The following is a 25,436-nucleotide window of genomic DNA, read 5'->3' on the forward strand; positions in this document are numbered from 1 at the left end:
TGATTATGGATATAACTGATTAAGGATGATTTACTGTCTTAATGTTATTATTTTGTCATTGATGTCAAGAAATTGATTTTCTAATTCAGTATGATGTTGCCATATCTTGAGAAGTATGATTTGATGAGTATAAAGATGTCGGTAAAAGACACAGAAAGAATATGATGAATAAGGGGATGAATAAGGTATTCAATGGGCAACTATTACTGAGTCAGACAATGATGAGATCATGATGTTTAGATTGTTTTAACATCATACATATGTTGTAAATTGTAAGGTTAATACTATACTATGTTACCAAGCAAAGAACCTAGTTGGTAAACCCTAAGAAACCTAGTCAGTAAACCCTAAGGTTATCTCTATCGGTTAATGCAGGCGGAATGTCTACCGAGTGAAGTTTAGCATTTACCGAGTTGTTACCGAGTTGTAACCGAGCTGTAACAGAATACATTAAATGGTTACATGCATTATTTAATGAAGGAAGCTGATGAGCTAGAACTGATTAAATGATTGGTATGCCATGCATGAAGTTTGTTAATGAATCTATGGCAAAGGAAAATTGGCATGAACATCTACAGTGCAGATTGAACTGCATTACCCTAGCACAAGTTCCAAGAAATGTATGCAAGTTCCTAGGTGGGGTAAAACATTTTTCAGATCGAAGGATACATTGAACCTGGACAAGATGGAAGATCTGATGGCTATGATTGATCATGGGAAATGTGATCAAAGAGATTAAGTAGTTAGCTAATTGTTTATAAATAGGGAATTGTTTTTAAACAATGTATGCGGGCAAATGTATGCACAGGGATGCTACATAGTGATTACCGAGCACAGAAGCTTGAAGACCTGTTTGAATAATAGAGTATAGAAGCCCAACAAATGGACAAGATTAGTTCTATGTCTAGATTGTATTGAGCAAATAAGAATCTACTTTGGCATTTTAGATGTGAAGTTGCAGATAGATTTTTATTACTGTTATTTTGTGAAAGTGATAGAAAATCTCTTAACCGAGTGGACGTAATAGTCTTATTTGTAAAACCCTCTAGCAAGGTGACATTCTGATTGAGTGTTCGAAATCCTTTAACAAGGTCACCTCTAACAAGGTGAAGATCCTAATAGATCTGAGGGAAATCCCTTAACCGGGTCACATCTAGCAATGTGTTTGTAATCTTTAACAGGATTTTCTTTTAATTGAGCATACTCTAGAAGAGTATATTTCTTAGTGGGTCCGAAATCCCACAATGGTTTTTCCCTACTTGGGTTTCCACATTAAATCTGGCGTTATGAGGTTTATGATGTTTATATGCTTTTGAGTTTGCATGTTTAACAGTTTTGGTTATATTAATGAAGTATATGTTACCGAGGTTGAATCTGATGTTTTTATGGAAGATTAAGTTTGTATGATTCACCCCCCCTCTCATCTTGTTGGCTATTGGATCTATACTTACATTAAGTATCAGAACTATCAATTGGTATCAGAGCTCTGGACTCTGGAAGAAAAGTTTAAAGGTACTTGAGGCAAAGATCCAAAGATGTATAAGAGGGATGCACCGAAGCTGAACACGTCAAGTTTCTCTACATGGTAGAAAAGGATGAAGCTACACCTATCAGGAGTTGGAAAATATGCTGTATATTATCTGGAGAATGATTTCATCACACCGAGCACCTATCCGTTGACTATGGAAGAAATAAAGGCAAAGCAAGAACATATCCAAGCAATGATTGAAATAACATCTGCATTAACCGACTTAGAGTTTAATGATCTAGAAGGCTGCAATGATGCAAAGGTAATGTGGGACAAGCTCATATCTGTATATGGTGGTGATGAACATGTTCAAAGAGCAAAAGTAGATAGTCTAAGAGGACAATTTGAATCTATGAGGATGAATGAAGGTAAGAACATAACCCAGTATAGTACAAGACTAAAGGAGATTGTCAATCAAATCAAAGGAGCAGGTGGAACTATTGAAGAAAAGGATATAACAAGTAAGTTGTTAAGAACCCTTCTACCAGCTTATGCAATCTGAGTCTATGCAATCAATGAATTGAGGTCTGTACCTAATATACCAGTTTCTTTATATGCTATTATTGGTAAGCTACATGCATTTGAGTTAAGTAACTTTGATAACAGTGGATCTTCGGTAAATAAAGTTGAATTTGCATTTAGTTCTTTTCATCTTGATGAATCTAATGATTACAATGAAAGAAAGTATAAGTACTCTGAAGGAGATCACAGTGGAGCAAGTGAAAGATTTTGTAAGAACATGGAAGAAGTACACAAACAATATGAGGAAATCAGAAAGAAGGGAGAGTTTGAAGCACTATTAGCCAGAAGGTTACCGAGAGGCAAAGGTAAGTACAAAGGAAAACTACCTTTGAAATGTTTCAATTGTGATAAAATAGGACATATGGCTTCTAACGGTCCTGACAAAGATTCTACTGAAAAGAGAGATTACCGAGATGACAGACAAAAAGATAATCATTACAGAGGACACCGAGACTTCAGAAGAAGAGATAAAAATACATGCATAATAGCCGATGAGGAATCCAACGATGATAAATCAGATGAAACTGATATAGAAGAAGTAGTTTATGTGTCTATCAAAGATGGATCAGATGAAGAAAGGTATGAAGAAAAAGCCCTAATATCTCACATAAATACTAAAGATTCTTGGATCATAGATAGTGGATGCTCACATCATATGACAGGTGATAAACACAAGTTTGTTATGTTAGAAGATTATGATGGAGGCTATGTAAGATTTGGTAATGATGCACCATGTCTAGTAAGAGGTAAAGGATCTATAACACTTCTTGACAATGCAAGATGCAATGATGTTTATTGGGTTGAAGGTTTTAAATACAATTTGTTGAGTGTAGCAGAACTAAACAATACAGGTTACCGAATAGAATTTCAGAAAGGAATTGTCAAAGTTCATGACAAGCATGGAAAGTTAGCTACTATCGGGACACAAACAAAAGGTAATACATTTCACCTTGACTCAACTCGGAACAAGTGTCTGTATGCAAAGATAGATGATACCTGGTTATGGCATAAAAGGTTTTGTCATGTAAATTTTGATAATCTGATCAAAATAAGTAAGAAGCACCGAGTAAGAGGTCTACCGAGTCTTGAAAAACCTAAGAATGCTATGTGTCGAGGACGCCAGATGAGTAAGATGACAAGATCAAGCTTTACAAGTAAGTCTTACACTTCTAAGGGAATTTTAGATCTTGTGCACACTGATCTTTGTGGTCCTATGAAAGTTCAAAGTTATTATGGTGATAAATATTTCATATTATTTGTAGATGACTATTCAAGGATGATGTTGGTAATGTTTTTAAAAGAAAAATTAGAAGCTTTTCAAATGTTTAAATGGTACAAGGCAAGAGTTGAAAATGAAACAAGAAGACAACTGAAATGTCTTAGATCAAATAGAGGAGGAGAGTTCACATCTAACGAGTTCAACTTATTCTGCAATGATCATGGTATTAAAAGACAAGTCTCTGCACCGAGAACTCCACAACAAAATGGAATAGCTGAGAGAAGAAACATATCTATTGTGGATTGTGCCAGAACCTTGATGATTGAAAAGAAAGTGCCACAAACATTTTGGAGAGAAGCAATAAGCATAGCAGTTTACACCCTGAACCGAGTACAACTGAAGAAAGATACTTTGAAGACACCATATGAAATTGGTATGACAAGAAACCTAATGTAAGTTATTTTAAAATCTTTGGAAGTAGATGCTATGTACACAAAGATGATAGAAATGGCAAGTTTGATCAGAAAAGTGAAGAAGGAACATTTCTAGGTTATTCTTCTAGAAGCAAAGCATTTAAATGTCTGATCAAATTATCTAAAAAAATAGTAGAAAGTGCAAATGTGAAAATTGATGAATTTGCAGAAAGAAATGATGAAGGAAATTCCAAAGAACCAGAAGATTATGATGAATTTGTCTATGTTCAACCGACAAGTCCTACTGAGAAAACTGTTGAAGAAAATGAAGAGAATATCCAGTTACCGAGTGATGAAGATCATACAGAGCCTACCAAGCCTGTATTAGCCAAGTATGTCAGAAGACATCATGCACCAAGTCAGATTATAGGAGATAAGGATGAACCAGTGATGACAAGGAACAAACTGAGACAGAACACATGTCTGATATCTGAATTTGAATAGAGAATAGTGAAAGAGGCATTTAACAGTGAAGATTGGATAAATACTATGACAGAAGAGATTGATCAAATCAAGAAGAATGACACATGGACACTAATCCCAAGACCGAAGGACAAAAATGTAATCAGTACAAAGTGGATTTTCAGAAACAAGCTAAATGAAAAAGGTGAGGTCATTCGAAATAAAGCAAGACTAGTATGCAAAGGTCATGCTCAAGAAGAAGGAATTGATTATGGTGAAACTTTTGCACCTGTGGCTAGACTTGAAGGAGTAAGAACATTGTTGGCATATGCTGCTTTCAAAAACTTCAAGGTATATCAAATGGATGTCAAATCTACATTTCTGAATGGAATATTAGAAGAAGAAGTTTTTATTGAACAACTTGAAGGATTTGTTGAAGACAAGAGTAAAGATCAGGTATGTAAATTGAACAAAGCATTATATGGTCTGAAACAAGCACCTAGAGCATGGTATGAAAGATTGCACTCTTATTTGATTAAGATTGGTTTTATAAGGGAAAGTGAGAACAACAATATGTACATGAAGAATGATGAAAATGGAATACTGATCTCAGCCATATTTGTTGATGATATTATATTTTGTGGAAATGACTCTTTATGCAAGAACTTTGGAAATGAAATGAGCAAAGAATTTGAGATGTCATTAATCAGCGAGATAAAGTATTTTATAGGTTTACAGATACTGCAAATGAAAAATGAGATTTTCATTACTCAATCCAAGTACATAAAGGAAATCTTGAAGTAATTTGGAATGGAGGATTCAAAACCAGTAAGTACTCCTATGACTACCAACTGTAAACTATCAAAGAATGATGAATCTACATCTGTTGATGAGACACTTTACCGATCCATGATTGGAAAGCTACAATATGTTGTTCACAGCAGACCAGACATAGCACATGCAGTAGGTATAGTTGCAAGATTCTCTGCAGATCCTAAGGAAACACACTAAGGAAACACACATGACAACAATCAAAAGAATTTTTAGATACTTGAAAGGTACCGAGGATTATGGCTTAGTATATCAGAAAGGAAAGGATTTTGATTTAAAAGTGTATACTGATGCTAATTGGGCAAGCAACATTGATGACAGAAAAAGCACAAGTGGAGGAGCTTTCTTTTTAAGAGAAAGACTAGTGAGTTGGCTTAGCAAGAAACAAGGATGTGTTTCACAGTCAACAACAGAAGCTGAATACGTTGCTGCAGCATTGAATTGTACCAACATAGCATGGATCAAACAACTATTGGAAGGTATAAATGAGAAAGTTACCGAGCCAGTAACTATATTCTGTGACAATACTAGTGCCATTAACATTTCGAAGAATCTTGTTATGCACTCTAAGACAAAGCACATCTCTATCAAATATCATTATCTTAGAGAAGAAGCTCAAGAGAAGAAATTGGTGTTGGAGTATGTTAGCACAAAGGAACAAATAGCAGATATCTTCACCAAGCCACTAGCAAGGTACACTTTTGAGTATCTCAGAAGTAAGTTAGGGGTCCTACCCCTATCTTCTACTCACTGACCGAGTTCAGTGAAAGCATCAATTCGATGACTCTACAGAATATCTTTTAGGAGTTGATGTTGATTTACACACTTTAGGATGTTTTCTAAAGGTGTGTAGGAAATAGTATAGGATACAATACAGGAAATAGGAATTGAAGACAAAATGCTCTGACTGAGACTAAGTTGACACATTATAGCAGGAATTCACTTCATACAGGAAGAATTTATGTTTTAGTTTTTTACTTTTTTTTTGGCATTGTTGTCAAAGGGGGAGAAGACTAAAGAAGATTGAAGAAAAAGGGGGAGAAGACTAGAGAAAAGAGGAGAAGTCTAATGTATGGGGGAGAATTCTGATGACAGGAAGAGAGCATTTCAGAATCTCACAAACAACTCACAACAATCTGAATCAATTAGGTCAAATCAATTGGTTTTGCCATCAATGCCAAAGGGGGAGATTGTTGGCATTTGGCATTATAACAGACAATGGGAGATTGTTGGCATTTCAATAAGGATATTGAGAAGGTTGTTGATGATTATGGATATAATTGATTAAGGATGATTTACTGTCTTAATATTATTATTTTGTCATTGATGTCAAGAAATTGATTTTCTAATTCAGTATGATGCTGCCATATCTTGAGAAGTATGATTTGATGAGTATAAAGATGTCAATAAAAGACACAGAAAGAATATCATGAATAAGGGGATGAATAAGGTATTCAATGGGCAACTATTACCGAGTCAGACAATGATGAGATCATGATGTTTAGATTGTTTTGACATCATACATATGTTGTAAATTGTAAGGTTAATACTATACTATGTTACCGAGCAAAGAACCTAGTTAGTAAACCCTAAGGTTATCGCTATCGGTTAATGCAGGCGAAATGTCTACTGAGTGAAGTTTAGTATTTACCGAGTTGTTACCGAGTTGTAACCGAGCTATAACAGAATACATTAAATGGTTACATGCGTTATTTAATGAAGGAAGCTGATGAGCTGGAGCTGATTAAATGATTGGTATGTCGTGCATGAAGTTTGCTAATGAATTTATGGAAAAGGAAAATAGGCATGAAGATCTACAACATAAATTGAACCGCATTACCCTAGCACAAGTTCCAAGAAATGTATGCAAGTTCCTAGGCAGGGTAAAACATTTTTCAAATCGAAGGATATATTGAACCTGGACAAGATTGAAGATCTGATGGCTATGATTGATCATGGGAAATGTGATCAAAGAGATTAAGCGGTTAGCTAATTGTTTATAAATAGGGAGCTGTTGATAAATAATGTATGAGGGCAAATGTATACACAGGGATTCTACATAGTGATTACCGAGCACAAAAGCTTGAAGACCTGTTTGAATAACAGAGTATAGAAGCCCATCAGATGGACAAGATTAGTTCTATGTCTAGATTGTATTGAGCAAATAAGAATATGCTTTAGCATTTTAGATGTGAAGTTGCAGATAGATTTTTATTATTGTTATTTTGTGAAAGTGACAGAAAATCTCTTAACCGAGTGGACTTAATAGTATTATTTGTAAAACCCTCTAGCAAGGTGACATTCTGATTGAGTGTTTGAAATCCTTTAACAAGGTCGCCTGTAACAAGGTGAAGATCCTAACAGATCTGAGGGAAATCTCTTAACCAGATCACATCTAGCAATGTGTTTGTAATTTTTAACAGGATTTTCTTTTAACCGAGCATACTCTAGAAGAGTATATTTCTTAGTGGGTCCGAAATCCCACAATGGTTTTCCCCTACTTGGGTTTCCACGTTAAATCTAGTGTTGAGGTTTATGATGTTTATATGCTTTTGAGTTTGCATGTTTAGCAGTTATGGTTATATTACTGAAGTATATGTTACTGAGGTTGAATCTGATGTTTTTATGGAAGATTAAGTTTGTATGATTCCCCCCCCCCCTCTCATCTTGTTGGCTATTGGATCTGTACTTACATTAAGTATCAGAACTATCAATACCAACAATCTGATAACTCAATGATGAACCGCTAGTACCAAACTGGTACTGAGAGGGGGGGGGTGACTCAGTATAGACACAAATACAGTCCAAAACCGGTTTGATAGCAAACACTCACAATGACTGATAAACAGAGATACCAGTAAAACATAGTGCAACCGGTAGCATCCAATACAACTCAATCAATCATGAACCGGTCACTCAGTAAGCTTTTCTCTTAGCTCAATACCACATTATCATAATATTCACATGCATGAACTAGTAGACTTTACCATCAAATCTTCACAATAGTGAGTTCAATATGTTTTATAGACAAGCATAAAACATAGAAACTTTCATGTGCATAATAGATAAAACAAAGCATCACAAGACAAAAGCATTTCACATGACACACATATTTTTCACGTGGAAACCCAACTGGGAAAAACCACGGTGGGAATGAGTACCCACAAGCTGCTTTTTGAACTCTTTAGAAGTCCACTCTGTTAGGAGCCTTGTCTGGTTAAGAACATTACAATAGGTTCTAGTAGGAACCGATCCTGTTAGGGATCACCCAGTTAAGGGATACCCGATTAAGGGTTAAACCTAGTAGGGTCACCTTGTTAGATGATTTTAAGAACTCAATATCTTAAAAGATCTCCTAAGATTTTCTAGCTTCTCAGAACTCATTAGCTTTGAGTTACCCGGTTAAGGGATTTATAGCAAGCCGGTTAAGACCACCCGATTTAAGGGATTTTCAATCAAGCCAGTTAAGGCTACGCTGTTAGGGGATTTTACAACTGTTGAAGTGATTATAGATCAACAGGTATTACAATGATCTATTAACAACACTTAATACTAATACAGATCTATTTAGGCTCCTCTTTTCCTTCTGCACATACACTTTGCAGGTATCTCTTCTCTCCTATGGTCTGACAAGAATCTTGTATCACTTTCGTTGGATACATACTCACAACTTTTGCTAGCAACTTCAGATAGAAACCTAACATCGATCTTATAGGGAACATACAGGTCGGTAGAAAAAACCTTAAACCCTAAACCTATTAGGTTGAGCAATTCAAACGGTTCGATCCTGACCGTTGAAACATACTACATTAAATGCACTAGTCTTGAGTCGATCTCAAGACATTCTCCATCGTCCATTATCCACCGTTTTCATGGCAGCTGATAACCCATCACACGTTATCACCATTTGATAGACTTTGCACATTCCCGAGGTAGATAGGAATAGTCTTCTTTATGCAAGATCCTTCACGTGCACAGAGGTTATGGGGAACATAATCTATCCTCCATCATACTGCTAACTCATCACATAAAGATCACCGATTGAGTCACATAGACTTGAGATACTCCAACCGGAAACCCCAAAGTGGAAGCTGCCTTACCAACTGGTAGTCATACAATGCTTCCATGTGCCGGTTCCCATAACTGCATGCCGGTTCATTTTGAACAAATGTGCCGCTTCACTTTGGCATATACCAGTTCACACATATGCCGGTACCTCTTTCTTCACTTATCTCATGTGCCGGTTCACACTATTTCTCATATTGACATCAATGAAAACATACAATATCATTATGTCTTCATGCCAGTTTACACAAGGCTCATGCCGGTTCACATAATGCTCATGCTGGTTCACATAATGCCAACAATCTCCCCCTTTGGCATTGATGGCAATATACAAAAGATATCTTCTTTGCTTCACATCTTCTCCCCATTTGCTGCAGATATCTTTTTGCTTCACTTCTTCTCCCCCTTTGACAACAATGCCAAAGTGGAGGTACAATCATCACTATTTCCTCATACTACTCCCCCTGAGGAGTAGCATCCTTAAGCACACCAATCAACCAAATATTTGTCTATCCAGTACCTGACTGATGTGGAACAACCACTTTTAGTTCACCTCCTAAAGGGGTAATACCCCTAATTCACCTCTCAAATGCACAAATGTTGTCTTTGGAAGAGGCTTGGTGAATATGTCTGCTAACTGCTCCTTACTAGACACATGCTCTAGTGCAATCTCTTTATTCTGAACCTTTTCCCTCAAGAAATGATACTTAAGCTCAAAATGCTTGGTTCTAGAATGTAAAACCGGATTCTTTGATATATTGATAGCACTTGTGTTATCACAGAATATACTTACCGGTTCAGATACAGGGATCTTGAAGCCTTCCAGTACATGCTTCATCCAGATTGTCTGAGTGTAGTTCATGAAAGTTGCAACATACTCCGCTTCCGCTGTAGACTGAGAGATGCAACTCTGCTTTTTACTCATCCATGAGACTAGTCTACCACCGAGAAAGAATGCACCACCGGTTGTGCTCTTTCGGTCATCCACATTACCAGCCCAATCAGCATCTGTGAATACTTTCAGATTGAAATTATTGTTGTATGGGTACCACAATCCATAGTCAATTGTTCCCTTCAGATACCTAAGAATCCACTTGACTGCACTCAAGTGAGATTCTCTTGGACTCTTCTGGAACCTTGTAGTGATGCCAACTGCATGTGTAATATCCAGTCTACTATGCACTACATAATGCAACTTACCAATCATTGATTGGTATTCCTTCTCATCAATCAGTGCGAAATCATCTTCCTTTGTAAATTTGCAACCGGTCACCATCGACGTACCAACCGGTTTGCTATCTTCCATGCCAAAAGTCTTCAACACTTCTTTGACATATTTGGACTGAGTGATGAAGATTCCATCTTTCATCTGCTGGATCCGCAGTCCAATGAAGAACTTAATCTCCCCTATGAGTGACATTTCAAACTCTTTCTTCATCTCATCAGCAAACTCATGACTCATCTTGTCATCTCCACCAAAGATGATGTCATCAACAAAAACTTCACAGATCAGGATCTAATCTTCTTCAGACTTCAAGTAGATATTGCTATCTTCACTTGTTCTCTCAAATCCAATCTTCACAAGATGGGAATGTAGGTGCTCATACCATGCCCTAGGTGCTTGCTTTAGACCATATAATGCTTTGTGTAGCCTACATACCATGTCACTATCTTCAGATAGGGTAAACCCATCTGGTTGCTCAATATATACCTCCTCTTCAAGTACACCATTTAGGAATGCAGATTTTACATTCATTTGATATACCTTGAATCTCTTAAAAGCTGCATATGCAAGAAGCATACGAACTCCTTCCAATCTAGCTACAGGAGCAAAGGTTTCCCCATAGTCTTCACCTTCTTCTTGAGCATATCCTTTGCATACCAGTCTGGCTTTATTCCTAATCACTGTGCCATCCTCATTCAACTTATTTCTGAACACCCATTTGGTGCCAACGACATTTTTATGCTCTGGTCTGGGTACCAAGGACCATGTATCATTTTTCTCTATCTGGTCAAGTTCTTCTTCCATTGCCTTGATCCAGTCTTCATCATTAAGAGCCTCTTTGAATGATTTAGGCGCAAATTCAGAGATCATACATAAGTTTTCTCTGATCTTTCTTTTGGTAAGGATCCCTGCATCCTTCTCACCTATGATCTGCTTGGGATCATGATTCAACTTGACATACCGAGGAATTGTCTTAATTGGTTCTTCTTGCTTTTCTTCTTCGTCCTTATCTTCAACAGTATCAACATTCACCGGTTCAGGAACACTATTACTGGTGCTCAGTTGACTGACAACTGGTTCCCAAAAGGTTGCAACCGGTTCATTTACAACTTGCTCACTGCTAGTTTTCTCAGTCTTCTCAGAGGATTCATCAACTCTTACATTGATGCTTTCCATAATTCTCTGAGTCCTATTGTTGTAGCACTTGAAAGCTTTACTCTTGGTGGAATATCCTAGAAATATTCCTTCATCACATTTAGCCTCAAATTTGCCCTGACGTTCACTCCTCTTGATGTAACATTTGCTACCAAAGACCTTAAAATAGTTTACCACAGGGGTCTTACCGGTCCAATACTCATAAGGAGTTTTGTCCTTGCCCTTTTTGATGAGTACCCGGTTCATAGTGTAAACTGCAGTGCTCACCGCTTCTCTCCAAAAGGTGTGTGCAACCTTTCCTTGGATCAACATAGTTCTAGCTGCTTCAACCACAGTCCGGTTATTCCTCTCTACTAGGCCATTCTGCTGTGGAGTCCGGGGGGTAGACAGCTATCTCTTGATGCCAAATTCTTCACAGTACTTGTTGAATTCACTGGAAGTGAATTCCCCTCCTTGATCAGTTCTGAGACACTTGATCCTTTTACCGCTTTCCTTTTCCCAAAAGCTTCAGACTTGTCCTTCAAGAATGTGACCCACATCATTCTTGAGCAGTCATTAGTGAGAATCATGAAGTACCTATCATGCTGCACACTTCTAGTTTTCATAGGACCACATAAATCAGTATGCACAAGATCAAGCAAGTTGTCAGCAGTGAAAGATTTACCTTTAAAAGTTGAGGAAGACATTTTCCCCAATTGACATTCTCTACACAAGGTATTATCCAGTTTGCTCAACACCGGCAACCCTCTAACTACCTTGATCTTACTAGCCTTCACAATGTTGTCAAAGTTCACATGGCAGAATCTCCTATGCCATATCTAGCTATCATCAAGCTTAGCCATAAGACATGTACTTATATTATCATTTAGATGAAATAGGTTACCTTTAGTCTGCATGCCGGTGGCTACCAATTTACCATCTTTACCTTTGATTCTGCAAACTCCATTCTTGAATTGCAAAGTGAGTCCACTATCATTTAACTGGGCAACACTTAAAAGGTTGTGTCTGAGACCATCAACCCAATACACATTGTCAGCACTACTCTTTCCATTCAAGGAGATGGACCCTCTGCCTTTGACCATGCATGGTTCATCATTGCCAAAGTGAACCACACCACCATCATACTCTTCTAATGATAGATACTTGCTCCAGTCACCAGTCATATGGTGAGAGCAGCCACTGTCAATGATCCACTCATTGGAATCATCAAATCGGGAGACAAGAGCCTTCTTGTCTGTCACATCTTCCTTTACAGCAACGAACACAATGTCTTCATTTTCTTCATCTTCTGATTCCTCATCTGTGACACCTTCATCCACTACCACAAAACAATTTCTCTAGTTTCCTCCTTTGAATTTCTTGAACCTTTCCGGTTTGTCCTTGTTGTCACTATTAGGATAGTTCATAGCAATATGTCCTATCTGGTTGCAGGAGAAACATTTCAAAGTTAGCTTACCTTTGTATTTACCAGTTCCTTTTGGGAATCTCCTGGCTAGAAGAGCTTCAAATTCCATCAAAAACTCTTCATCCTTCATTTCTCTATTCTGACTAGGTTCCCCACTAGTGGTAGCCTCTTTTCCTTTTCTAGATGGTATAGCAAAAGCTTTAAAAGCCGATTCTAACTTTTGAACACCACCATCAAAGCTATTCAGCTCATAGGCTGTCAACTTGGCTATGATGGAGTCCAAGGATGCCTTAGACTTGTCTATTGATCTCAGCTCCTGAATAGTAGCAACCCTTATTGCATAGACCGACAACAGGGATCTCAGGACTTTACTTACCACGGTGGAATCTTCTATTTTGCCACCTGCACTCTTTATTTCTCCAACAACTGTTTTGATTCTTATTCCATACTGCTGAATGGTCTCTCCTTCAACCATCCTCATGTCTTCAAACTTTCCTCTCAAGCTCTCTTCCTTGACCTATTTTACATGCTCATCACCACCATAGATATTTTCAAGAGCATCCCATACTTCTTTGGGATTTGCCTTGTCCTGAACATCAATAAACTCAATGTCAGATAGACTACTGATGAGGGATTCCATGACTTGCCCATTTTCTTGTATCTCTCTCTTTTGGTCATCAGTGAGAGTACCGGTAGGAACAACATATACATTTTCAACATAACTCCAGTGTTGAACACCCATGCTTTTGATGAATATCTTCATCCTGTCTTTCCATATACCAAAGTTTTCCCTGTTGAACTTTGGACCTTCCCTCTTCATCATTTGGCTAGGATCTTTTCCTCAAGCGGTTAATCTTACAACACAGAGGACCTGGAGTGCTCTGATACCAATTGATAACTCAATGATGAACCACTAGTACCAAACCGGTACTGAGAGGGGGGGGGTGAATCAGTACAGACACAAATATAGTCCAAAACCGGTTTGACAGCAAACGCTCACAATGACTGATAAACAGAGATACCGGTAAAATAGAGTGCAACCGGTAGCATCCAATACAGCTCAATCAATCATGAACTGGTCACTCACTAAGCTTTTCTCTTAGCTCAATACCACATTATCATAATATTCACATGCATGAACTAGTAGACTTTACCATCAAATCTTCACAACAGTGAGTTCAATATGTTTTATAGACAGGCATAAAACATAGAAACTTTCATGTGCATAATAGATAAAACAAAGCATCACAAGACAAGAGCATTTCACATGACACACATATTTTTCACGTGGAAACCCAACTAGGAAAAACCATGGTGGGAATGAATACCCACAAGCTGCTTTTTGAACTCTTTAGAAGTCCGCTCTATTAGGAGCTTTGTTCGGTTAAGAACATTACAATAGGTTTTGGTAGGAACCGATCCTGTTAGGGATAACCCGGTTAAGGGATACCCAGTTAAGGGTTAAACCCGGTAGGGTCACCTTGTTAGAGGATTTTAAGAACTCAATAGCTGAAAGGATCTCCTAAGCTTTTCTAGCTTCTCATAACTCATTAGCTTTGAGTTACCTAGTTAAGGGATTTACAGCAAGCCGGTTAAGACCACCCGATTTAAGGGATTTTGAATCAAGCCAGTTAAGGCTACCCTGTTAGGGGATTTTACAACTGTTGAAGTGATTAGAGATCAATAGGTATTACAGTGATCTGTTAACAACACTTAATACTAATACAGATCTGTTTAGGCTCCTCTTTTCCTTCTACACATACACTTTGCAGGTATCTCTTCTCTCCTATGGTCTGGCAAGAATCTTGTATCACTTTCATTGGATACACACTCACAACTTTTGCCAGCAACTTCAGACAGAAACCTAACATCGATCTTATAGGGAACATACAGGTCGGTAGCAAAAACCTTAAACCCTAAACTTGTTAGGTTGAGCAATTCAAACGGTTCGATCCTGACCGTTGAAACATACTACATTAAATGCATCAATCTTGAGTCGATCTCAAGACATTCTCCATCATCCATTATCCACCGTTTTCATGGTGGCTGATAACCCATCACGCGTTATCACCATTTGACAGACTTCGCACATTCCTGAGGTAGATAGGAATAGTCTTCTTTATGCAAGATCCTTCATGTGCACAGAGCTTACGTGGCAACACAATCTGTCCTCCATCATACTGCTAACTCATCACACAAAGATCACCAATTGAGTCACATAGACTTGAGATACTCCAACCAGAAACACCGAAGTGGAAGCTGCCTTACCAACCGGTAGTCATATAGTGCTTCCATGTATCGGTTCCCATAACTGCATGCCGGTTCATTTTGAACAAATGTGCCACTTCACTTTGGCATATACCGGTTCACACATATGCCGGTACCTCTTTCTTCACTTATCTTATGTGCTGGTTCACACTATGTCTCATATTGACATCAATGACAACATACAATATCATTATGTCTTCATGCCAGTTTACACAAGGCTCATGCCAGTTCACATAATGCTCATGCCGGTTCACATAATGCCAACACAATCAAGGCATAAGGATCATGGACACATGTAGGGAAGGAGTGTCATCACATGCTACCCTAACATAGAAGGGGCCAAACCACACCCTGATAGACATGTAGAACCATCTCAATCTTGGATCCAATCAAGGGATTTTGGTTTATTGTCTCTATGATCTTCCCAAGCTCATCTCAAGTCTCTACTCAAGGGCCATGAGGTGGGGCCAGAAATCAATATTTATCTTATTAGGTGAGTCCTAATTACCCAACCCACTAATTAATTATTATGGTTATCACTTTCAAATTAAAGGAAAACTCTTCGTTTGGTTCCATGATAGGTCTAGACCCTAAGCATCCTTACCTCGATCCTACATATGCAATAGCCCACTCCCCCTAAGCATGGAACAAGACCTTAGGGTGAAACATAAATAACCACAACACAAGGAGGCTCATGCAAGAGAATCCTTCAATGACATCCTCATACATGCAAATTTGAAGCATAATTAGGGTCATAAAACCTGCATGAAAATCAAGAGCCTCAATCAACAAAAGCACAACAAGAGAAAGAGTAAGGCATGCAATCATATTACTCAACAATAAATCATATCACATCCTTAACAATGAAGCATATCCATCATGTTGGAGCTTACATAGATCATCCTCAACAACAAGGCATTCTCCTACTTGCTAGAGCTAAATCAACACATATGCACAATCCTCAATGGCAAGGCATTATCCCTCTCACCGGAGCCAAAATAACAATGAAACAATCAAATTTGAGCAATACGTAGAACCAAGAACCTCAAAGACACCCTTACAAGCCTTTGGTACAAAGCCAAAACCCTCCAAAAAATGTAGATTGGTGCATTTGACACCTGTTTTGGCACATTTGACCAATGCAGTGGTGCATTCAACTCCTAAAATGGAGCATATGACTCAAAGACTGGTGCATTTAACTCATTCTATGGTGCATTCAACTTAGAGACCAAAAAATAAAAAAAATAGAACCACAAAGCTACGGTTGACTCAGAAAGTCAGTAAGACATAAAAAATATGACTCAAAAGAAGTCCAGAAAGAGAATAATGAAGAATATAATACAAAGAACAAGTGAAAATCTCAATCAATCAACCAAAGAATAGACATATAATCCATTCTCCAATGCTACATAAACTCATGGCAAGACTCAGAGAGATAAAGGTTTAAACAACCAAATAAAGCTATGATCATGGAAAATATTCATCCCAAATACACATAAAGAAGGATAGCAATTAATTTAATTTTTAATTAATAAATAATTGCAAACTCACAAGGCAACTCGTCATAGGGTTGAACAACATTTCACAAGACTCTAACCACCACTTAAGCCATGATACTAGCTGACAAGGATGACAACCTAAGGCTAGAGTGCATAGACGAAACTCATGTCATCTCGAACAACTTGCCATTGGGATAGAGACACACTCAGACTTGTGAGACTAGGTGGAGTTAATGTCTAGTACTTGCAGTCTTGCAACCATCACTAACTACAAAGCAACATATACAATAATATATCATAAATGAAAATGTAAGCGACAGAGAATTGCAACGCCATATCATGCTCGTAGTGAGTGGTATGACATCGTCCCTATCGCGAATACAGTAATAAGATAGTCACACACAATTTAGCATCATCTCATCCAATGTAATTATCAAGTGGGGTTAGCATAGTCATGATATCGTCATATTCCCATAAGAAATATAATCTATACATGATTAATGAGTGCATCTAGATCACTACACATAAGTCTAATCATCATAATAGTCCAGGACATAACTTCATCCACATAAATCATAATGAATCCACTGGTATCAAAGAGACTAAGAGTATAAAGAATGAGATAGAAATATCATAACATGCACAAATCTAAAAATGTTTATCACATCCTCTCATGAAGGATGAGTTAGGTAGGGGTACTACATATTATGGACTCTACAAACTTCCAACTAAACCTAGTTTAGAAATAGAAGAATTAAAAATAGGAGAAAGCAAGAAATTACCATCAAACTGTTTGGCGACTTAAACCCTTAAAAACAAAAGCAAATCAACAGATATCAAATAAATAAAAGGTAATGATTGGCTTACCATCTGTAATAGTGGGAAAATGATGAGTGAAAGATCAAGAGGAAAACTACCCTTTCCCTCAAAGAGAGATGAGAGTTTCACTATTGATTATCCTTCAAGTAGTTTTCACCATTACATTAGGAGACTAGTACATTTGGGGTTGAATTTCGATGGTAATTCATCAGATTTTTTACTGCATTTCATCGGACAACCGACCAAAATCGCTGTTGAAAACTTGTCGGTGGATGTTCTAACATTACTCTAGGCTGTTGAAATTCTGATGGAAACTAGGACATGTCCGACGATGAACATGACTGCCATTCTAACAAGCCAATGCTATTGGGCATATAACACACCTGTTGGAATTCTGACTATATTTTGCCACCCATCTGATGAGCCAATGCCATCGGGCATATAGCACGCCCGTTGGATGTGTTACTGTAGCGTCGTAAATTGTACGCACTTGCTAGGGTGGTACAATTTCACACCTAGTTTAGCACCCGCCTTGGCGCATTTTGTATTTTGCATTGCATTTCCCCTTTAGCACTTAATTAATTAAATTAATTAGGTCTAAGGTCCTATTTTATCATTTCCTACACCATAAAGTTGGGCCCTTTCATTAAAGTGTGCCCTTTTCATTTTATTCCTCCAATACATCATTTAATCAAAAACCCTAATTAGGTCCTATTTTGAACTTGGGGGCTTGATTTCGGGGGTCAAAACATCTCGAAATCACCTGTAACTTCGGGATTCTCTCTAAAATCATCATATCCGACAGTCCTGAAAATTTGGTGAAAAGTTGTCGGGACCATGGTGCCCGGAGTGCAACATGGTCCCGGACATTTTTCCCAAAATTTTAGGAGCGCGATCCAATCCTAAAATAAAGCTTAACCCCAAGAAATTGGCAGGATATTCAATCTCTAGGTCGGCCAAAAGTCGAAATTAAGACCTAGGGTTTCATATATAAGAGCTCTCTTTCTTCATTTGAAAGGATCCGATTTTTGTTTTCAGGACCTCATATGCAACGAAAGAGCAGATCTTTGAAGACTTCAACAACATTCAACATCCTTCTATCAAGCATTTATCAATTTCATTCATCCATTTAGGGCTTGGAAGACATTGAAGAACAATAGGAGATTACCGACTGAAGATTGGCTTGTACTCCTCCCTTGAGGGTTGGGTATGATTTCATGTTGTTTTCATGTCTTTGCATAAGCTTCAATATATCCTTTATTCATGCTTTAGATCACTTTTCATCTTGATTTAGAGCATTTACATTATCATTTATAAGCAATTAGGGTTTACTTTCTAGGTTGCTCTAGTTTGCTTTCTTGCATTTTAGGACCTTGCACACACACTAGGTCGCACACACAATACATTTTACAATACAAATTGGCTATTCGTGGAGGTGGAAATCACCGAAGCGGGGGTTTGACTAAGGCAAAACCCTATATAGCCGCCCAAACACCTTTTCAGATATAAGTGCAGGTTTCGGGACTCGGACGATGCCGCAGGTTGCAGATCCGGGAGAAGCAGACTGAGACCGACCTTCCCACCAAATTTCAGAGAAAAAGACCAGGACAGGGGCGTGGGGTGCCCTGGTCCCTGGGACAGGGGCGCTGGGTGCCCTGGTCCTCCTGACAGACAACATTTTCAGCATTTTTGACAGCGTTTCCAGAGTGCAAAAACAACAGTTTTCGGAGCAGTTTCAGGTGCAGATTCAGGACAGTGGCGCCCGCGCCCCCGTCCCGAACATTTTCATTCATATTTTAACACCGGGTATGCATTTGCATTCTTGTCTTGTCCTTGTGTTTACAGCTTTCCATTGTTTAAGTTCAATTCTGCAACCTTGTTATTAGTTCATACTTGCACTTTGGGGTTAGGGATTGAACTTGCATCATTTTATCTTTCAATTACAAGAAAGGAATAGAAATCCTAATAGGTAGCCCGTGGCTCTCTCTTCCACAAAAGGAAGTAGCCAATTGTGTGATACCTCTAGGCTCTTTCGTATTCCACAAGTGTGTGGTTGAAAGTGAGATTAGGGCCTGTTTGCTTAGTGTCACTTTTTTCTCCCACACAGTTACTCTTTGCCGTCGGAATTCCGATGGTATTCTGCCACCCATCTGATGAGCCAATGCCATTGGACATATAGCATGCCCGTCGGATGTGTTACTCTTTGCCATTAGAATTCTGGCGACGTTCAAATTATTTAAAAAAAAAGAAGACTACTGGATTGACACCCATTTTTTCATGGATTATCCTAGATGAGATCCTAGTGCATAGGTATTCAGTGAGGAGTAGAGAATCAACAAAAAAGAGAATCGAGTAGAGGAGAGGCCTAGATTATAACCTAGATTAATAGAACTATCTATATTGGCAAACATGCTAAGCTAGATGGAGAGAGGGGGGGGGGGTTGAGTGGTGCAACCATTGTGAGATCCTCTACTCTATCATCTATGAGTATCATTGTAGCTCTTTTAAGGCCACTACCTTTTACTCAAGATCCAAACTATTAGATCAAGGAACTATGTGATATACCATTTATGATGCTTTTGTTTATATACATGGTATGTTTTGATTATAATTTATTTCATGCATTGTTCTTATGATACATGACAATATATTGATAAAAATATTTATTTACATTTTATAATGAGGAGAACTTGAATATACATCACAATAAATTGTTGGTCGACACCTAGAGATTTTTGAGCCTGTTTCACATATTTGAGTGACATATGAGGAGTCTAGGGTGTGATAGATTCAAAGGACTATAAATCTATCTACACATATTTCTAAAAAATATCAAAGAGCATCAAATGTGTAGGCAATGACTACATACAAATATCATCTCATGGTGAAAGTTATTGCACTCAAGGGAGAGTGAGACCAAGTCATGATGAGAGTAGAGATTGTTGAGATGACACATGAATTTCTATAGGGTGAGTTTGATTAGATGTGTGGATATTTTTAGAGCCTTTCCTTCAAGCTCCAATGCTTCCACTCCAACCTCCATGGGGTCCTTTTACTTTTTGTTGCTCCAAAGGACTTGGACTAGGATGAAAGTCCTCTAGAGCCTTTCCTTCAAGCTCCTATGCTTCCACTCCAACTCTGTGGGGTCCTTTTATTCTTTGTTTCTCTAAAGGACTTGGACAAGGCTACTTGCTTGATAGTTCCCTACATACATTGCCTCAAAAATTAATCTCCCATGCACTCTTAAACTTGTTGGCTTCAAGCCTTCGCAACCACTTTGGTCACGCTCTTCAGTACAACACCTCCTCCAATAGTTTTGTGACCATCTACTCCCACTTTTGCACTCATTCCTTACCTCTACATGATATCCCCTCCTAGAGATGTCTCTATCCTTTTTCTACACCACCACACAACATCCTCTTCATGAAATTTTACCTTCTTTGTGTCTGTGACCCCTTCTTGAACAAAGCTATGCCCCATTACCAATACCAACTTCATAAACTCCTCAAGTCCTCCCCCTAATAATGTTGGTGCCTTCACATCATCATTCTCTTCTCTTGTTGTACTGATCCTCTCTTTTTGTGTTGGCCTCTTCCATTATCACATCCAACCTAGCCATCATCTTTGCGTTCTTGGCCATCAATTATGTCTCATGATTTCTCTTTGCCCTTTCTCTCCATTGAGCCATATTCTTTGTGTCTTGTCCTCTACCCATCTACTCATGATGGCAATCAAGCCTTTCCTTGGACCTATCCAACAACCATTGTACTATAAGATACACCATCAATTGCCTTACACTTGACTATCTCAAATCAATTCTTTTACCTAACTATCCCAAATCAGCAATTTTGTCAATCCATCTCAATTCAACAATTCTACCAATCTTCCTCGATTTAGCAATTCTACTAGACTACCTCGACTCAACAATTCTGCCAATGCCTTCTCTACAACCTCTCACACACATGCCAAATTGTTTCCCATTGATATTTTTGTCAGTGCCTCCTACTCGAGCAAAAGAGCATATAAGAGCATTTTTGTGCATACAAATGCACCATGACATAACTATAGACCCATTAGTTCAAGAGATGAATGATAATGGATCAAGCAATTTTTTATATAAGCAAGCTAGGAACAATCTTGCATATTTAATTGCTAACTTCCCAAGACTATGAATATAGATCAATCATAAACAGTCCTAAAAGATATAGACAACATCACAGTTACTATGAGTTGGCAATAAAGACTAAGTTAGTGAATATTCTACTCCCAATATGACTTTTAAGGCATCATTTATTTCATAAAGTCAATCTTAAACATAAATATCACCAATTTATTAATGCATATGACATATTGTTATGATATTTAAAGATGCTAATAAACAAACTAGATTCAATAAGAAGTATAGGACTTCCCACCTATAATCCAAGATACTCTTCTTACTGAAATAGATCCCATCCCTAGATAAGCTCTAGAGAACTCAATCAATAACCATTGCAAATCATAGGTACTGTCATATAAATGCAAGCTTATACACCAATGTGTACCGATAAGAATCTATACAATCCCCTAGGCAACACAATCTAACAAATATGCAAGAGGATTTTATAATAACATCATATTAACAAACCACATAGTAACAATCATTTAACTCCCCTTTTGGTGGCTAACATACCGTATGATATCTAACCTAATGTTTATTCAATTTATAATCAACCACAATAATCGTTACCTACTCAAGACTTTTCATATTCATCACAATTATCGATCCTTTAAAGATCTCATATCTAATATGAGTCAATCAATATTCAAATTTTTGATTCTTTAATTAAGTAATGCACAAATTTACTTAATTTTTCTTAAATCTAATGATCATAATTGCATGTGATTTGCACCAAGGGTTGTCATGAAACATTAAAATAGGTATGGTTTATGGAGATTTGGATTATATAAACATTATCGACACTATGCACCCAATATTACTTTAATTTGTCTATACAAAAAGTATACTACTGTATTCAACATACTATATGTATCTATAGTTTTTCTTTATGACTATAGTTTCATTTATAAAAATAGCAATTATATAATATACTTTGAATTGCCTCAATACTATGAGAATAAAGCATCCTACTCCATTATTCTTTCTAATATTGATCTTAAAACTCTCTATATGTGTATTTATAAAATAATTGCTTTAATCAATCAGTATGTATTAAAAGAAATGAAAGTAGATAAGACAATATCATTTGATAAACAACGAACTCTATAATAAAGGTTGCAAAAGGATGCCCTTGGTGGTCATACATCTACTTCACCATTATAAGCTATTTATAACTAACACTCATAAGCAATGTGCCAAGGCCAATAAAGTCGACTAGGGGATGGAGGAAAATGTACAAATCCGAACAGTAATTGAAAATGAAATGGTTTCCTAAATAACTAGATTGCATGTAATTGCCCTCTAAGAAATTATGAGAAACAATTTGAATTTCATTAACACTCATAAAGGGATCCACACACTGGTATGCATGCAAAATATGATAACAAGGAGAGCAAGTGTGAACTGTTTGACAATATTCCTCAAGCTAATGTGATCGTTGGTCATGCATAAAATGAATTTGTTGAAAAGGCTTTAGAACTTTCAAGAAAATAGATTTTCCAATAACCATAATATAGAACAAAGCATGAGGATTCACAAAAAAGGCATAGATCTAAGTTTTATACTCTTATTAGTTCTAAGAATTATAGTATAATATGGGTAATGACTAATATCAAAGACATGGAAAAGAACTAAATTCATGGAGCAGTTATTGTCATGCCTGTGAAGTGTGATACCTACAGCTGCAACACAAACACTCAATAGATCATTACAAGCATGGTTAGCAAATTAAAAGAAAATGAAAGATGAACCATGACAAAGTGACCTATCACCTCCTAAGAGATACGAGTATGGATTTTCTCTCAGATTTGGATAAGCAATCCTAGTGACTTGACTACACCTAGACGAGGGATTTGAAATGATGATATGCAAACTAGATGAGATTGATTATGCTAGATTGATCCAAGAGTCTAATTAAGCTAATGATATGCATGATTACACTATGATGATGATGCAATTAAGAAAGAAAAAAGATTAATTAGGCTACATGATTCAACAATTATGCTAGAAAATGATCAAATTAAGCTAATGCAATTGTCTATAACAACAATGCCTAAAATGATAATGAGATGGGATCCTTTGTGCTCCAAAATGGGGGATATTTGTAGGATTTCCAAGGCCAGCGGTGAGGTGGCAGGAATCAACGATCAAGATTGAGTCTGAAGATATCAAGGGTGAAATTGGAGGAGGTTGGACAAGAGGTTGGAGGAAGGGACACTTGTTATCTCTATGGTGACAAGTGTCAAGGAGCCTTTCTTATAAGAGGGCAAGTGTCCAAGAGAGGAGACATGTGGACAAAGTTCCATGTGTCTCAAGGGAAGAATATCCACACCATAGGAGGTTACGATAAGGAGGTTGGGATGTGCAAGATAGGATAGGGTTAGTTAAACCCAAGGTTAGGTGGAATGGGCTAGGTTAGAGGGATGGTTAGGTTAGGTGGTTAGAAGTTAGGAGGCATGTGGGTAATTTAAATTTGAAAAATCAAATAAAAGGGAAAGACTAATTAATTTTCAACAACTCATAAATTGATTTGTTTTAATTAATTAGGGGATTAGAAGAATTGATTGAAATGGGGGGAGGATTAATTAATTTGAATTAATTAAAGGGGACTATTGAAATGAACCTATTAAATAAATCCTTAGATTTATTAATAAGTAGGTGAAAGAGAGAATTTAATCAAATTACTAATGAATTTAATTAAATTTGGAAGGGGGATTAATTAAATAATTGCTTATTTAATTAATTATCTTCAGACCTTTTTTAGGCATATACATTTTGCCCCTCTTTGAAGTGAGGTATGATGATACGTTGATTCAAATAATAATCTCTTTTTGATGATGATATTGGTTTGATAAGATGCCCCATATATTGATTGATAAATTGTGGTACAATGATGCCCCCTCGGGAGATCAATTGAGATAATTGATTTTTGGAGTGTGTGATTTTTTGCGAAATTGATATCTTGATTAGAAATGATTCGATTTCTACAACTGTGGTTGATGAAAGTGCGAGTTATACAATCACAATGATGTGATTCTTGATGATTGATAAAGCTTGAATGATTAGATTGATAAGATTGAGATTCAGTCTGGTTTCAGGAATGATACCTCCTGTATAAGACAAAGATAATCAGAGTGTCTGGTTTCAAGAGTGATATATCATGTATAATACTTGATTAGAACCTCTGGTTCCAGGAAAGTTACATCCTATATAAGACATGATAGGATAGATTAGATGCGATTGATTGGTAGAATTGATAAGGTTGATCAGATAAATAACTGACAGTTTGTTGATATTAGGTTGCAGGAAGATTTAGATATGCTGATGTTGGTTCTGTTGAGGGGGTATCATAAAATTTGCATTGGGTCAATAATATCTGGAGAGAGATGAGTCATCAATCTGATTGTGTATACACTTATGATGATTCCTGCGATAGATTTAACCTTGGATAAAATGAGCTTGTGGGATCCCATGCAAGAATGAAATGCAAGCTAAATGCAAAGCTATGACCGGACTAATCACTAGGTTATTACGTTTTTGTCATCATTGAACTTTTTAAAATATGGGAAGTGAGTGCAAACATCAATGGTATAATTAAACCATGATGACTAGAGCACTACTTTCCTGGATTTTGATATTGCAAGTTAGCACAAGCATCGAGGTATAATTGAACCAAGATGACCTGAGTGTTGCTTGCATAAAACAGGCAGTATTAACCATTTCTATACACAAATCAAAAATGTCTTCAATGATACTCCGATGATCATGTCTAGAGACAAATTTGCACACATTAATGATTAATTTATATACAACAGACAAGAAAAATATCATGTTCCTTCCTTGTTCCTCTAGTTAGAGACATCTTG

The sequence above is a fragment of the Cryptomeria japonica genome, chromosome 8 (assembly GCF_030272615.1).
Source record: "Cryptomeria japonica chromosome 8, Sugi_1.0, whole genome shotgun sequence".
In the NCBI taxonomy this organism is placed as follows: domain Eukaryota; kingdom Viridiplantae; phylum Streptophyta; class Pinopsida; order Cupressales; family Cupressaceae; genus Cryptomeria; species Cryptomeria japonica.